The 17,441-nt window shown below is 40.4% G+C and overlaps 1 protein-coding gene across 7 annotated transcripts in view; it reads right to left on the reverse strand.

Annotated features, from left to right (window-relative positions):
- Nucleotides 1-17,441, reverse strand: part of LOC122563253 (tetraspanin-18-like) — a 121,019-nt gene that overhangs the window by 85,910 nt on the left and 17,668 nt on the right. The window contains exon 1 of one of the 7 annotated variants that reach the window (XM_043716890.1): nt 6,915-7,110. The exons of 5 other annotated variants lie outside the window; for them this stretch is intronic. The gene's annotated coding sequence lies outside the window, so the exon portion shown is untranslated. Of the gene's footprint in view, nt 1-6,914; nt 7,111-17,441 lie in introns of those variants that run through there. One more of the 7 variants, XM_043716888.1, reaches the window with a different exon arrangement.

Consider the following 17,441-nt stretch of genomic DNA (forward strand, 5'->3'; position numbering starts at 1 on the left):
TTCACCCAACCGCCTCCATTTCATTCATGGAAGCTCCAATCTTGTACTATTCTCTTTGGTGACAATCAGAAATTCCACCCTGGCCAGGATTTGGCAGAAAAAGAAGCGGTCAAAGGAAGGTAGTGATGAAGAAGGAACATTGTCATTTTTAGTTACCAGTCTACATGTTGACAATGTGTCTACTTTAAAGGATAACATAAAGGTGAGATTTTCATGTGGTAAGACACCAAGTGCAGGTAGCCTATAACAAGAGCTGGGTCTAAGTATGGTGCAGATGCTAGCTCAACAGGGGCAAGAAATTCTACTGCAAAGTATTCAAATGAGCACCTCAGGGACAGTCTACAGATGAAGGCAGAAAAGGACTCATACTGAAATGCTTGATTCATTGATCTGCCAGAAAGCAAAGACAATGGAGGAACCCAGCATCGACTTTGCACAGAATGTGGAATCCAGCCTCTGCACTGTAGAAGTGATGTCCAACCTCCTGAGAACACTTTTAATCCAGCCATGATACAGTATCTGATGGATGATCTCTCAGCTTCTAATGGAACATAAACAGAAGTCACTCAACATCATGAGTGCTGCTGTAAAAGCTAAAAATGATTTTATTCAAGTGCAACTTGCTGCCATGCTCCCTGAATAACCAAAGCTGAAATGGTTCCTGCCAACAACACCCCTTCTTCCCCCTCACTCATCAAGCAGCTTGTCCTTTTCTGTGTCACCTCTGCTCATTCACCCAGTCATGCCATGGTCCAAAGCTAATGCAAAGAACTGCGCCCATGCATCTTTAAAGATAGAACCAGGTTCTAGAGCCACTCTTACACATTTCTCAAAGGCTTTCGGTGGCTTAAGATAACTGTAGAAAGCACCACAAACCTCCACATCACAGCAAAATCAGCAAATATTCTGCAAGTAATTGATCGGTTCTTGCAAAGATAATGAGAAGGTGGGATCCTCCCTGCTGCTGTTGTGCATTAATTTTGAATGGTGATAAATTAACAATGTAATGATCTGCCTTCTCTGTATACTTCCAGTGGAAGATCCTCTCACCAAAATGCAACTAGAACTACACATCTGTACATTCATCATAGATGGTGTTTTAAGGCTAAAGCACCCATAGTACTGTCAAAAATGGGCCCAATTCTATGTCTTGTATCTTTTCCAATCTACTGAGAACATTGCAATCAAATGTGTCACTCATCCAGATAACTGAATTTGAGAGTTGAATGTTAGGTTTCCTGCCTTTAATTGTTTTCCTTCACTAACCATAGAAGCTGCCACATAATTCTTTTCATTTAGACCCCAATTAGACAACTACATTTTTGGCTTTGTATCTACCCCTTAAATCAAAACTTTTCAAAATTAGTTAATAGTTAGAAACTGGCAAACAAAGGGCTATGTAAACAGATTTACTTAATGTGAGTAAGTGCCAAAATTGTTTTTAAAACAGCTAATCAGTGTTTTTTTTGTTCAAAGTAATTCCTTGTTTTATAGTACAAAATAGTATAATCAACAGAATTTTATTCCATAAAACTATTTTCCTCAGGGACTGGTTAGATCAGATTGCTAGATGGCTAGCATTCTGGTCAAAACAATGCCAGAGTTACAAGTTCAATTCCCACTCTGCCTGAACCAGATTTGTTCACTATGAGTGGAAAGCAATGTTAAACCGCCACTGACAAAAGCTGCCAAATGAAGGAAACATCTCAGATGAAGTAATAACAGATGACAAGCCATGAAACTGTCTATGGGCAGAGAACACATCAATTAAGGAATCTCTTGAATAAGGTCTCGTTTCTTACTATGCCACCAGTAGGAAGTTATCCCATGCGGCCTGTAGCAGTGCCATACAAAACAGCAAAACCCCTCAGTACTGCAGGTTCCACATCTTCAGCAAACTGTCATCACTCCACCACTTTCTAAGAATCAAGTGGGACACAAGGAACTTTCTGTACGTAACATTACTGTCACATCCAGCAAGGGGGGGAAACACAACTTGATCATTGTACCGACAAGAGTTTTTCAACCAAAATGTCAAACAAAATTCTACTCTGTGAGGGGGGGAGGGAAAGAGTCTCTCCATGGGACTGCGTCTCAGCCTTATAGAATTTGTAATCTGTACATGTTGTTTCCAAGCATCCAAAATCATTTAACCAGATCTTACAGGTCCAGCAAGAACACGAATGGAAGACATTGCATTTTATCAGCACCTCTGAATCATTCCCTTGCCAAAATTAATCACTGTCTAAAAGAACATTCTTGGACAGAGACTCCACTGGGATCACTCTGCATCCACAAATCTCTTTACAGTCAAAATCTAATTGTGTGATATTCAACACGCAAGTGAAGAATACATTTCCTGTGGCAGACAAACTGAAGGTAGTTTCCAGACATGAAACTTGTATGCACCTTTTCCCTTCAAGACTTCAGTTACTTGTGTTAAAATGGGAAGAGCTGGAACAATATGTTTCAAAGCTTCTTATTTTTCTTAGTAGAGTCATTGTAAAAATGTTCAGAAATATGTCTAAAATAACAACTGTGTGCACCATCATCATTTGATTTCTATCTCATGCATTAACTTTGTAACACATTACAAACACGTCTATTCACTATCTGAGTAATGTTTGTGTCAGATTTTGGCTCATATTTCATACAAGAACTAATACAATTGTCACAAGATCATTTTAAAAAGTTTTTGCAACTGCCATCTAGTTATCTTTACTAAATTGCATACTGAGCACCTGACATAGGTTCATGACATAATAAAGGCATTAAAAATGACATTTACTGAAAGATAATTAACTATTATCTACACAATAACTGATTACATTTGTCTTCAGAAGATTTTAACTATCTGGGAAACCTAGTGTTTGGTTTAAATTTAAATTGCAATCACTGAGGAAAATCAACAAAGTTGAAAATTACAATCCCCACAAAGTATCTACACTCACCACTACCAGAAACATTTTATGATTGACACCAAGCTTGACTGTACATAGAGAAATCCAGGATTTGAAAGCTCCTTGATATCCGTCAAGTAAAAGGACTTGTAAATTGAACAAAGGCTGTTACAATTCAGGCTGTCTCCCAACTGTCCAATTTGCTTGTCAGCATCTGCAAGGGAACATCACCACCACCTCCAAGCCACGCAGCATCCTGTCTTGGAAGTATCTCATGAAATACTTAAATAAGAAACATTAAAGTGAGAAGAATCGAAACATTATATTCTTGATTTATTATTAAAGTCACCATAAAATGTTCTGAATATTCAAACTATTCCTTCACTGTAGCTCATTCAAAATCCTGCAATTGCTTTCCTCACAGCGCAATGAATGTACCTCCACCCATTGCTGTGGTACAAGACGATGGCTCATCACTGATATACGAGCAATTTTCACCACTGACCAACATGTGGTAAGAACTTAAATTAGTTTTCATTGAAGAAAATCCAGACAAGATTTGAAAGGTGCATATGAAATCAATGCTTGAAATGATTTCAAAACAGCACGAGCTGAGTAACAAAATTAGTGAAACTACAAGCAAAGTGAAAAGTATGAAGACATTTCAAAAATCTAAAGATATATTTAATGCTATTTCATTTCATTCCTTTACATAAGGATATGAGAAAATATTTGATTAAGAACAGGATGAAAAGTTATAATAAGCATGAACAAGACTAAATAAATGCTCTAGGGAAAACTTTGGTTCCCATGATGGAAAATTCATCTGTGAATACAGCTGGCCAGGGTTGAATAATATAACCTGCACTGTTAGATCGATGTTCTAAAGTTTTGCTAGATTTCTTTAGGGAATGATAGAGAAAGTTCACACAGTTACGTGTTTTGAAAGGCGTTTCCTCAGGAGATTAATTATATCGGCCCTGAAATTCTGCTTCAGGTCAGGGTGAAGAGTGGCCACAGCTTGTAATGTAATTACCGAGATAATGCTTTCGGCTCTTGCAAACTTTTATAATTGTCAGCATTTGCCTTAATTCAGAATAATAGGCAACACTTTAAAAGCACTTCACATAAGACAATAGAATAAGGTGTATAATGGGTGGCTCATTTCCAACTAGCAGCTTTCCATTCTTGTCCCATAAATATTCCACTCACCACTTGATTGAGTTATCAGGGTAGGGGATAGGGGAGCTGTGCCTTCATATTCTTGGTGTGTTTTGTCCAATTGCTCCCAGCAGTGAGACAAAGTAAATAAGTTTTCTTACTGACTGAACATTCTATTGGACACTGATTTTTCCAGGTCCTGATTGACAACACTTGTTACTGCCTTTATTTTCATTTTTAAGAATTGTACTTCTGAAGATATTCTCAGAGACAGTTCTGCAGCACATTCTGGAAATTCTTCATTCAAAGCCAGCCTTTTCTTAATTATTGCGAGTTAAAAATAAGAGTCTTCAAAAGTGATCAGGTTTTCCAGTACTACCGGGCTCTAATATCTTGCCCAGGCTCACATCGTTCAGTGGCTGCGAAGATTCTGAGTCAATAATGTATGGTGCTGGAAAAAGCACAGCAGGTCAGGTGGCATCTGAGGAGTAGGAGAATTGACCTTTCGGGTAGGACCCTTCATTAACACTGGGGAGGGGGAAGGGGGCTGAGAGATAGGTTGGGGTAGGGGACTTAGGCTGGGGGAAAGGTAGTTGGGATGGTGATAGGTGGATGTAGGTAGGGGGTGATTCTGATAGGTCGGTGGGAAGGGTGGAGTGGATAGGTGGGAAGGAAGATGGACAGGGAGGTCAGGTCAAGTGGGCAGTGTCGAGTTGGGGGGTTGGATCTGGGATCGTGTGGAGAGTGGGGGAGATTTGGAAACTGGTGAATTCAATGTTGAGGTTGTGCAGTTGTAGGCTTCCGAGGCAGAAAATGAGGTTTCCCTCCTTCAGTTTGCAAGTGGCCTTGTTTAGGCAGTGAAGGAGGCCCACCCCATCCCAGATCCAACCCTCTGATTTGGCATCGCCGTCTTGACCTGACCTCCCTGTCCATCTTCCTTCCCACCTATCCACTCCACTCTTCCTACCAACCTATCAAAATCACCTCCTACCTGCACCCACCTATCGCCATCCCACCTACCTTACTCCTAGCCCCACCTCCTTCCTATTTATTTCGCAGCCATCTTCCCCCTCCCCAGTCCTGATGAGGGGTCCTGCCTGAAACATTGACTCTCCTGCTCTTCAGATGCTGCCTGACCTGCTGTGCTTTTCCAATGCCACACCTTATCGACTCTGACTGTCCAGCATCTGCAGTGCTCACTATCTCCTGGTTGGGAAGATTCTGCCCAATAGGATTAATAATTGTTTGCAGAGCCTCTAGTCCAACAAATGTAGAGTCATTGCATCATAGACCTGTACAGCGTAGAAACAGACCCTTCGGTCCAATTTGTCCATGCTGACCAGATATCCTAAAGTAAACTAGTCCCATTTGCCAGCATTTGGCCCACTTCCCTCTAAACCTTTTCTATTCATATACCCACCCAGATGCTTTTTAAATGTTGTTATTGTACCAGCCTCCACCACTTTCTCTGGCAACTCATTCCATACACACACACCACCCTCTGCGTGAAAAAGCTGCCCCTTAGGTGCCTTTTATATCTTTTCTCTCTCACTTTAAACCAATGCCCTCTAGTTTTGGATTTCCCTACCCTAGGAAAATCTATTCAGCCCCTTACGATTTTATAAACTTCTATAAAGTCACCCTCGGCCTATGATGTTCCTATGATTCTATTCAGCCTCTCCCTACAGCTCAAACCGTCCAACCCTGGCAACATCCTTGTGAATCTTTTCTGAACCCTTTCAATTTTTATAACGTCTTTCCTGTAGCAGGGAGACTCAGAATTGAATGCGCTATTCCAAATGTACTGTCACTTATCAAGCTGACAAAGATATATTGGGTGAATTTGCTCTTTCTGCTTTCCAGGTATGGTAAAGATAGGTGCAAGTCTTTTCCACAATCTAAACCATCATTCTATTGTCAACATAAAATAGGAGTCGAATCATTCCTACTGACATTTAAATTCAATGGAAATTAAGCAGAGTAATCAGTATCTGGTAACTGCTCAACCTGTGTTAAGATGAAATTTTAAAACTCAATTTTTCATATTTTATCTTTGATCATGGTACTTTAAAAAACATGGTCAGGCACTGATAATCTCAGGACAGTATATTAAAGTTATCAAAATGACAGTGATGGTGATGTTCCCACCCCTCTGGCTTTCTGCTGGATTCTATCAGCGGGCTATTGAGCTTATGCAAAAGAGAGTAGTTAAATTCTGGTTTTCTAAGTTTAGGTCTATTTATTGGACAGTTTTCAATAGACCATTTAAAAATCTATTATTAGTCTTCACAGTGAAATGTAAATATCAGCGTGATTTGAATTACGTCTCCTGCTACACTACCAATTTGATCCTCAAAGCAGCTCAGCACAACCAGCAAGGCAAAGAGTAAAGCTGAAGGAAATGTAATCCAAAGAAAGCCTCACATTTAAGTGGAACCTTTCATGACCACAGGACATCTCAGAATACATAACAACCAATGAAGTAGTCGCTGTTATAACATCATAGTTGAAGTTTAAGACCACACAATCGTGGAATTCATTTTTCTTTATATAATCTATTTTCCAGAAAAAAAAGCTACATTCTATACTTGCAGTCTATTACATTGGAATTGATAAAAGCTGGTAAACCTGAATTGAGTCACACAAGCTTCATGTTTTTTGCCGTTTCAATACTGGCTATGAAAAGCCAAAGAATGTGCAGTATTTCACTCCAACTCAGTTCCCTTCTACAATAGCTAGATTAATCTTTCATGATTAGTCTCAGAGTTGTCCCGTTCGTCATCAAGCACCCACTTTAGAACAGTTCATAACCATAATAACTGAGCAGAGAGATCTTAAAATGGTTTCACTAACCTGGTAACTCAGTAACTGAAGGAGGCGTACATCACACACATTTTCAGAGAGATGTAGAAAAACGGTTGCTGCTCCTGTGTGCACAGTGTATGAATGTAAGGGAAATCTTGGCCAGCTTTGTAGGTTCTAGGCACTCACTTCGAAGCATGTTTAATGATATTTTCCTGTCTACTTTGTTTATTTTGGCAAAATATACACTAGTTCTGTCAGAATGATCTTTGAAGCAGCCCTCTGTAAAATTATTTTTATGGCACTGCAGCCGACCAGTGTTCAAGACTCGGTACATTTTACAGCAAAGTCAAAATGTGTCGAAAGTAGTTGGGAGAAAGTTTCATTATCGTTAAGAGGTTGAGAACTTAACTTTGATCAAGATTGCCAGCCACTTGTGCTCACTTCAAGTGGACAAGTTGCTGAATTCTGCTTATTCCATTGAGTTAGTCCCAGAACAATCTGCTGTTTTCAATTTTGGATACTAAGGGATATGGGGACGGGCAGAGAAGTGAAGATGAGACTGACAGTCAGTCTTGATCTTATTGAATGGCGGGGCAGCTCAAGTAACATATGGTCAACCCCTGTCCAAATTTCTTATGTTCTTAAATTCCCCGCTGTCTTCTGGGGACATTCAAGCAGTTGTTACAATGAAGAAATAATTTCTGTTTGTTGAGTCCTACATTTCCCACATCAAGAGGAATGAATTTCTAAACTTGAAGTTGGGCCCAAGAGGTACAGAGGTATTTTTTCAAATGCAATTTTCTGAACATACAATTTATTTTAATTTTTGACCAGTCATGATTTATGTCTTAAAAGCCAAAATTATCGTCAAAGTTTGAATTGCTTTAGAGGTGATATTTATCATATTCTTCAATATAATCTATTCCACTGAATTTTACTGTTAACTGAACAATAAAAGCGATACAACCAAAATCAATTTGAGACATCATCTGTGGGACAGTTCAACAGGAACAGAACGTACAGCTTAATCTAAGAAGTAACATTTTCCCAAATACAATTTGGCACTTTCAGTTTTATTATTTTCCACCTCACTGGGAGGCACTGGGAGGCACTGGGAGGCACTGGGAGGCACTGGGAGGCACTGGGAGGCACTGGGATGTAATAACTCTGCAGAATGAACCATCTTGTTATGTGCGTCTGGTGGGAGTGAGAAAATTGGAGGAAGAGGGGACTGTGTGTGGTGCTTGTGTATGCTTTAGATTGGAGAATGGTTATGTGCGATGTTAGTTTATGTGCTGTGTGTTTGTGTGTGTGTGTGTTTGTGGTGGGGTGTGTATTTGTATGTGGGGTGTAACTATGTGTGTGCTGTGTGTTTGTGTGTGTGGTGTGTGTGTGCACAGTGTCTGTGTGTGTTGTCTGTTTGTGTTATGGTGTGTATTTTTGTGTCCGCTCCGTATGAGCTGTGTGTGTGTGCTGTGTGTGTGCAGTATATGTGTGTATTGTGTCTGTTTGTGTGTGTGGTGTATGTGTGTGTGGTGTGTATTTCTGTCTGTGTTTTGTGTGTGTGTGTGTTTCTGTAAGCCTTAGCATTGAATATTGGCAGACTATACTACTGTGGGAAATATTATCACTGACCTTCAACCTGTCTTCATCCAATATTTTAAAAACATATATTTTAAATAAGGGTCATCAAATGCCAATCCATAAACAATGAGATTTAAAATTAATTATATCAACTCCTCCTCTGCTCTGACTGAAATTAGTTAACCCATTAAAGATCAACAACTGAACCTGGAATCTTACCGATCTGGTTTCATTACTCATCAGATTACTGTTCAAATGATATGTACTGTCACTTTACATAAAAACTAATGGTTTATGCAATGTGAAGTGAGGTGAGAGAATAGAAGTAGTAAGTTTTTGATTGACATTGAAGTAAATTGATTTGATATCATACTCACCAGGCACATACCATACAGCATATACTCAAAACACGTATCTTTATAGACTTTTAAAATTTGAAAATAAACCAACACTTCACAGCAGGATTACACATTGTTCACGCCAGGAGTCTGGCTTTTATGCTCATATTCTGTCCCAGCATTGCAAATGGTGATGATAGAGGATCCAACTTTCTATCTATACACAGCTGACCAGGCATCTTACTCCACCACCCCCTATTATCTTCGTATAGCATGTTTGGAAAGATTTGCAGTTGACATTCGCACTCATACATTCTGAATATATTTTCCTTGACAGTCAAGTGAGACTCAAACTGGGAGCTTCTGGTTTATAAACAGGGACAATCTCCCACTGCACTACAAGATTTTCATGTATTACAGATAGTTGGACGCATCAAATGAGATCACAAAATAACACACAACCTATTGCCTGGGACTTACTGCCTGAGAAGGTGCTGGATGCATATTTTATGGGTAAATTACAAAAGAGAATTGGACAGGTATTTGAGGTGAAAGGTTTTGGAGATCTATAGGGAAAGAAAAGAGCAGCAGGTCAAATTAATCACTCTTTCAAAGAAGCAGCAGAGACACAATGGAACAAAAGGCCTCCTTTTGTGCTGTATTGTTCTATAATTCCTTCTAATATCCAACCTTGGATGAATAAGTGGTGACATCTACAGCATGCAAGTGCAATGTATCTCCAACAAGAGAGAGTCTAACTACCTCTCCACAACATTAAACAATATCACCTTCGCTGAATTCTCCAAATCCCTCAACATTCTATACTTGAGCTGGGGGTCGACATGAGCAGAAACTCAACTAGATCCCCCAGAAAAATACTGAGGCTACAAGAACAAATCAGAAACTAAATATCCTGTGGCTATTGACTTATCTCCTGGCTCACCAGAGCTCGTCCATCATCTCCAAAAGAAATGTCCCAAGTGTGTGAGAGCACTCTTAACTTAACTGGAAGAGTGTACCTCCAAAAATTCTCAGTTTTTTTGACACTACCTGGGAAAAACAACCCATTGATACCCCATCCACCACCAAGTTTAAGCACATAAGCCACTGATGCGACGTGATTCCAGTGAGTACTACCTACGAGGTGTACTGAAGAAAATCGTCAAGGTGCCTGCAGCATCAACATCCAAACCATGATTTCTGCCACCTAATTGAAAGCAGCAGCAGAGTTCCATCCCTTCAACAACACTGGGTCATAAACTGGAATTTCCCATGGTACATACACTGTCAAAGAACCTTACACTGACTGCAGTGATTCAAGAAGATTACTCACCACCATCCTTTTCAAGGACAATAAGGAATGGTCAATATATCCTGGCCTCACCAGTTACAGCCACATCCCATGAATGAAAATATACAAAAGATCCTACGACACATTACACACACCAAATACATGTTTTTAAATTAGTGCCTCTGGGCTTTCTCCTGTACCATTTCCTTAGCTGAGATAGACAAGAATTAACTTACATCCAGCAATAATCTGCTTCATTGGTCAGTCAGGAACCATGCCCCGCCATTATTCCTGATCCAAGTGTGGCATTTTGTGGCCCCCTCAGGATTGGGCAAGCAGGTAGGGAGATTGTTCCTTGACTAACATGGCAGCAGAATGTTCACCCCATCACCACACCACCTCCTCTGGTATTTTACCAATGGCAAGTGAGGCTGACACACCCTTAGATCAGTTGAAGTATTGTGGCCAAATGAATGGCCACCAAAAAGCGTCTTCCCATTGCCGCTGAAACTTTGCCTGCGGGGTCCCATTGCCCAATGGGAGCAGCCTCCAAAGATGGTCCCTTTTTCACGTGGCTTCACAAACCTAACTCCACCCGCCTTGGGGCCTGCTGGACTGATTCTGACAATACTCCAAACCTAACTGGCTGTCCGGCAACATGGCTTCCATTCACTGGGAATACCCATGGCCTCAGCAGTGTCCACCAATCCCAGCAACTCTCACAGGCAGATGGTTCTCTCAATGAGGACGAAGGTCCCACATGAACCAATTAACAGTTGGATGGTTATTGTATCACTGTGGGTTTGTCCTGAAGTTTCAACTGGTGGATTGGGGAGAGGAGTAGCGCCACCGCAATACAAAACTCAGGACCAAGTTGAAAATTCTGACTTTTTGAAGATGTATGACTGATCCTCCTTTAAACCTAGATATAGAGGGTCACAGAGAAGTTTAAAGTTCAGAAACAGACAATGTGACTCTGTTTTTCAGTCTATGCTAGCGTTTAAGCTCCACATCTGCTTGAATATGACAGATATGATAAAAGGAGGTAGGAATACAAGGAGATAGCAGATTCGCGGACCACTTTATCTGAGTAAGGTTCTGCTGTTGTGATGATTTGAATTCCAGTGAGGTTATCCCATGATTCCCTCAAAGCTGATGGCTTTGAAACTCTGCGAAGGATGCAGCCATTATTTGTTTTTGTAAAATTAAATGTCTTACTAATGTTTTTGCTCTTGCAGTAAAAATAAATAGACCGAATTTGTATTGAAGCAAAGAGCTCTTTCCAGCTTCATAACCTCTCAACAATTAGTAAAATCCAAAAAGCATTTCAAAGGTTTTGGATATGAGAGGCCCCACCAAGACGTGCCTTTACTTTTCACCATTATGTTATTAGGATGACTTCAAAGAAGGAACATCAATACCCAGAGAAAGCAAGGTCAAATCCCACCACAACTGCCTAAGAATTTAATTTCAAAGAAAATAAGATCTCTAACTAAAAACATTGTGTCAGTAAAAGTGACAGTGAACCTGTCATAATGCCATAAAGCCCAACCAGTTCGCCAATGTACTTCATGGAAAGTGATCTGTTGTCCATCCAAGGTCTAGCTGATATGCTCCTCGAATCTCACACAAACTGGGTTCACTCATAACCATTTTCTGAAGAGCCTACCAAGGCATTTGGTTGTGTCAGATCATGGTGCAGGGGTTATAAAAAGGGAGGAACTTAGAATAATCATCATCCCTAGAGAAATAGTACAGAGCAAACTATTGGGATTGCAAGTTGTCAAGTCCCCACATCTTGAATCCTTGCATCTTAAAGGAACTGGCAGAAAGGTCCCACATGGAAGACGGGTCCAAAAGGTAGGCTCATGGGATCTAAGCCAAGTTTGCAAAGTGAATCCAAAAATGGCTTACAAAACTGAGGCAAAGGATGATGGTGAATGGATGTTTTTCTGACTGGACGCCTGTGACCAGCATCGTACTGTAGGGATCGGTGCTGAGAACTTTGATGTTTGCTATGAACTGAGAGCAACCTAGCTCTCAATGCCGGCAAAATCAAGGAACTCGTTGTTGACTTTTCGCAGTATGTATCTATGCCCCCCCTACACATTAACAACACAGAGGTGGAACGAGTAGAGAGTGTCAAGCTCCTGGAAGTGGTCATCAACAACAAGCTTTCTTGGACTCTTCATGTGGACGCACTGGTTACAATGGCCAAACAACATCTCTTCTTCCTCAGGCAGCTGAGGAAATTTGGCATGATGGCGAATACCTTTGCCAACTTTTATAGGTAGGGCATCCAGGTATTCTGTTTAGGTAATCTCTACCTGGTATGGCAACTGTACCATTCAAGATCGGAGACAGTTACAGAGAGTGGTGAACGTGGCCTGGACAATCACAAAGGCCAACCTCCCATCTATAGAATCCATCTACTAGGTCCGCTGTCAAGGAAAGATCCATCTCACCCTGACAATGCTTTTCTACAATCTCTACCATCGAGGAGAAGGTACAGAAGCCTGAACACACACAAAACAGTTTCTACCTACTGTTGTTAGAATACTGAAAAGACTCACAAACTCTTAGCATTCGCCCGTACCTGTGGTTTTGTTTTTGCTGCTATTTACTTATTATTTACTATCTGTGCTACTTAACTATGTGATCTGCCTCTGTTGCTCGCAAGACAAATCTTTTCACTGTGCCTCGGTACACGTGACAATTAATTCAATTCAATTCAATTCAATTCATGTACATTAATGACTCAAATGTGAACATCAAGGATAGAATTAGTATGATAGTTGGTGTTGTTAATACTGAGGAGGATGTCTTCAGCTGCAGTCTGATATTAATCAATTGGTAAATAGGGCAGAGCAATGGCAGATAAAGCTTAATCCTGATCACTGCAAAGAGAAGAATTTTGGGAAATCCAATAAGGGAAGGACATGCACAATGAATGCTAGATCCCTAGAGAGTACTGAATAACAAAGATACGTTGTTGTTCAAGGTCATATATCCCTGAAGATGTCAGCATAGGTACACAGGGTGGTGAAGAGGGTATATGGGATGCCCTTTCATATGTGTCACTCTTTAGGCTCCATCTCCACCGATCCGTTCACCTCTCTACTGCCTACCTCCGCCAAACACATCTTCAGCATAAATATCAGTTCTTCCCAGCTGCTATCAGTTCTGATGGAGAGTCAGTGGACTCGATATGTTAACTCTGCTTTCGATCAACAGATGCTGCTAGACCTGCTGAGTTATGTCAGCAATCTTTGTTTTTAAATCAATTAGTATAAAGGTGATAGGGATTACAGTGGTATAGTGGTAAGGGCAGCAGAACCTTACACAGTTTATGCTGGAGGCTGGGAGACATTGGAAATATAATATTCAAAGACATAAAATGTATTTTAGCAGCTGTAAGGGAACTACAGAGTGAAAAAGGCAAGGTAGGTGGAAACAAGCAGTCTATTACTGGGTGGGATATGGAGCTTCAAGCACAACTCTGGATCAAAAATAGTGTTGAGGTTGAGAGTGGAAAATAGTGGCTTTGATATTCTCAGTAGCAAACCATATGTGTTATACCAGGATTGATTATACTAATTGCTGGCATATTTAAGTCCTAATGTCTGACAAATGTATATGGCCATTGGGTCAAAGCCCAAAGATTGAATTGGGTGTTACATAATGTATGATGGTTGATTGCATGCATTTGAATAATGTTACAGGAAATAAAATATACAAGATGCACAAGAAAAGGATTAAGGATGGATCTCTGGGGAACTTGGAGGAGAACCAACCACAAGTCATCTCTCTAACACTTCAGCTGGAAGGTGGAAACTGAGAAAATGAGTGAGGTACATGTTGATATTGATGTAGACCAGCAGAAGGCTGGAAGAAGGCAAGGCAGGTAGCATCAGGAGGTGGAGAAGTTAATGTTTTGGAAGGAACTGAAGAAGGGTTACAGCGGGAACATTGACTTCTCTACCTCCTGATGCTGTGTGGCTTGCTGAGTTCTCTCAGCCTCCTGCTTGTCTACCTTGGATTCTAGCATCTGTATTTTTTTTGTCTCTAACAATGTTGATGTGGCATTAGATAAACAAAAGACATTAATTTTGATTGCTTTGCCTTTTACTTTGGAATTTTACAATGTTCTAGGTAAGGAGCAATAGCAGTGTCAATCACTCTGTGAAAGATCATGCTTTTTTCCATGTTTGTATCATAGTTTGTCACTTTTTCTTTCAATTTTTCTCATGAGGTCTGCCTTCTTTGAGATGCAAAATAAGGTTTCATCAGCTCCACTAACTCTTTTGTGAAGAGCTCCACCTGATGAGACTGAAGCAACTCCTCCATCTCATCTATGGCCAGAATTTGGAATCCCTCCCCTCCATCCTCTTTTGCCAATTCAACAAAATTGACTGCTTCAGTGTCCACATTAAGACCCTGAAAAATCATTCACAGTCACAGGCCGAACCTTTCTCCAGGAGGCATAGGATCCAGTTAATTCTTTAACCTCATTCCAAGGGTCCTTAATTATCCCAATTGATGTCAGGATGTTGAATTCTTTCCAGCAAACACAGACAGCATTGAAAGACTTGTTTCCATGAGGTAGACTTTGTGGCTAAAAACTCTTCTGGTATGGCTGCAATGACTTCTTGTCCCATTGTCTGGATGAGCAAGGTCAGTTTTTTGGGGGCGCAAGTACAAGCTCAATGTTTAGATGCCAATCTGTGTGTGAGTGGTTGTCCAGTTGCATTAATAAGGATAAGTAGACTTTAAAATTACATTTCTTTTCTCTTAAATAAGTCCTGACATTATGCAGAAAGGAATTCTTAAACCAGCTGAACATCATTACTGCCGTAACCAAATCACTTTAGACTGCCTTCCAATAAAACTGGATATGAGGTTCATTTTTTCTTTTCGTGTTTGATGGTGCTCTGACCTATAAACCAGCATTGGGGCACAATGGGGCACAATGGCACATAGTGATAGCGTTAGCCTGTCCTTTGTTGTTTCAAAAGCTGTCCTTTCTTCCTTTGATATGTAGGTCATAGAGTTATAGTGGTGTACAAGATGGAAGCAGGCCCTTTGGCCTTACATGCCCATGCTACCCAGTTTTACAATTAAAACAGTCCCATTTGTTTGCAGTTGGTCCATATCCCTCCATACCTATCCCATCCATGTACCTGTCAAAATGTTTGTTAGATGACAAAATTGTACTCATTTCCACCACTACCTCTGGCAGCCCATTATAGATACTCACCACACTCTGTGTGTAAAAACTGCCTCTCTAGACCCTTTTGTATCTCTCCCCTCTCACCTTAAACCTTTGTCTTCTACCATGGGGTAAAGCTGTTGGCAATCTACTTTATCTATGCCTCTCATGATTTTATAGACTGCTATAATGTCACCCTTCAGTCTCATACATTCAACTCCCAGCTTACCCAACCTCTCCTCATAACTCAAACCTTCTAGTTCAAGTAGCATCTGAGTAAATCTTTTCTGTACTCTTTCTGGTTTAATAATATCCTTTCTATTTTAGGTCCTACTTGATATTTTCTTCAGAACAGACCTGTTCTTTCTGTGTTAAAGACCTTCTCTGGTTGGTACCCTGTGTCAACAATCTATTCGGCTCTTTCAGAAACTCTTCTGTAGCTGCCTGATGTATGGATACTGTATCCCCCACCAGCTTCATATTACATAAAGCAAACACTTATTAAAATTGATCAAACCATCCTACTGCAACCTCAAATGCTCTGGAAGAAAAAGAGGGCCCATCTACATCCTGTTCATCATCACTATTATCATCAGCAGCATTAGCCTGTATTTCATTTTGTGTCATTCAACTGCCTTGTTTCTAATTATTAAACTATTTATTGACATATGGGTTTTGGTGTTGGTCATAAATCCTCACATATTTCATTGTTTTTATAGGTTATTTATGCTTGATTCAATTCAAATGGGACCTTCAGCAGCAGGAGGTGATTATGAGAGGGACAGTGAGCAGAAGAGCCCAGACCTCCAACAGTAGGTGGTGATGGTGAGGGAGGCAGATGGAGCAATAAAACTGACTTTCTCTTGAGAAAAGGGAAGGAGAAGGAGAGTTCATATGAAGAGGGAGCAGACCAACAAAGAATTCCTCAAGCCAATGTAAACCACAGCCTTCATTCCATATAAATGTTGTCAATACTTCTTTCTTTAACTTTAATTTCCCTTCGTGAATGCCTGCTTCATGATCATTCAGCCTTCCACCTGTTCAAATCCCATGTTACATTTTTCTTGTGGTTAGCAGGATTCCATAACACAGATATCAAGTCATGGTGATGAGATTGAAAGATGGCAGGCTGAGTTGGAGTGAAAACTGGCAATGTCCATCAAAGCTGCTTCGGGATCTTCAGAGGCTCAGGTATTGCCAGACAAAAGTGGACCTTTGGGCCAAACCCAGGCAGAAGCTCTCCATGTGCATTCCCTTGATATAAAGGAGGAAGGAAGCAGTACTCCTAGTCATATATTCTTCTTGCCAATGACTAAGAAGCTGAATAGTTTCAGGAGAAGACAGAAAGACTCAATGACCCAGCAATTGAAGACTAGGTTTAAGGACACACAGCTGGTTATGGCATCCAGAAGCTTCTATGCAAATGTGCAGCCAGCATTTATGATGGAACATCTATATGGGAAAACCCATTTGAGATATTAAGTGAATACTTTGCATCTGTCTGTACCAATGAGAAAGATTCTATCCAAAGCAAAATTAATAGTTACATGGGCAACTGCAGGTTAAGTAAAGAAAGCCAGCATAGATTTCGCAAGGAAAAGTCATGTTTAACCAAGTTGCTGGAATGTTTTGATGAGTTAACTGAGAAAGCTGATGGGGACAAAGTAGTTGATGTTGTGTACGTGGACTTCCAAAAGGTGTCTTATACAGCATTGCTCAACAGCCTTGTGAGCAAAATGATAATGTATGGAATAAAAGGATCAGTAGCAACATGGACAGAGAATTGTCTCGGTGACAGGAAATAGAGTTTTGGCTAATGGATGTCTTTCAGGTGAGAAAAAGATTTGTAGTGGAGTTCCTCAGGGGTTAGTGTTGGGACCCTTGCTTTTCATGATATACATGATCTAGACTTTAGAGCACTATTGAAACATTTTCAGACCATATAAAACTTGGGAGCATTGCGAACTGTCAGATGTGGTGGAGGCATGTTCAAAGCAGAATTAGATTCTTATCTAAGAGGGAGAATTTGCAAGGTTACAGAGAGAAGGTTGGAGTTTTGGACTATGTGAGGGAGCAAATGCAAATACAATAGGCTAAAAAGCTTCCTTTTGCACTGTAACGATTCTGTGATGTATTGGGATAGGGAGGGGTGG

The sequence above is a fragment of the Chiloscyllium plagiosum genome, chromosome 26 (assembly GCF_004010195.1).
Source record: "Chiloscyllium plagiosum isolate BGI_BamShark_2017 chromosome 26, ASM401019v2, whole genome shotgun sequence".
NCBI classification, from domain to species: Eukaryota; Metazoa; Chordata; class Chondrichthyes; order Orectolobiformes; family Hemiscylliidae; genus Chiloscyllium; species Chiloscyllium plagiosum.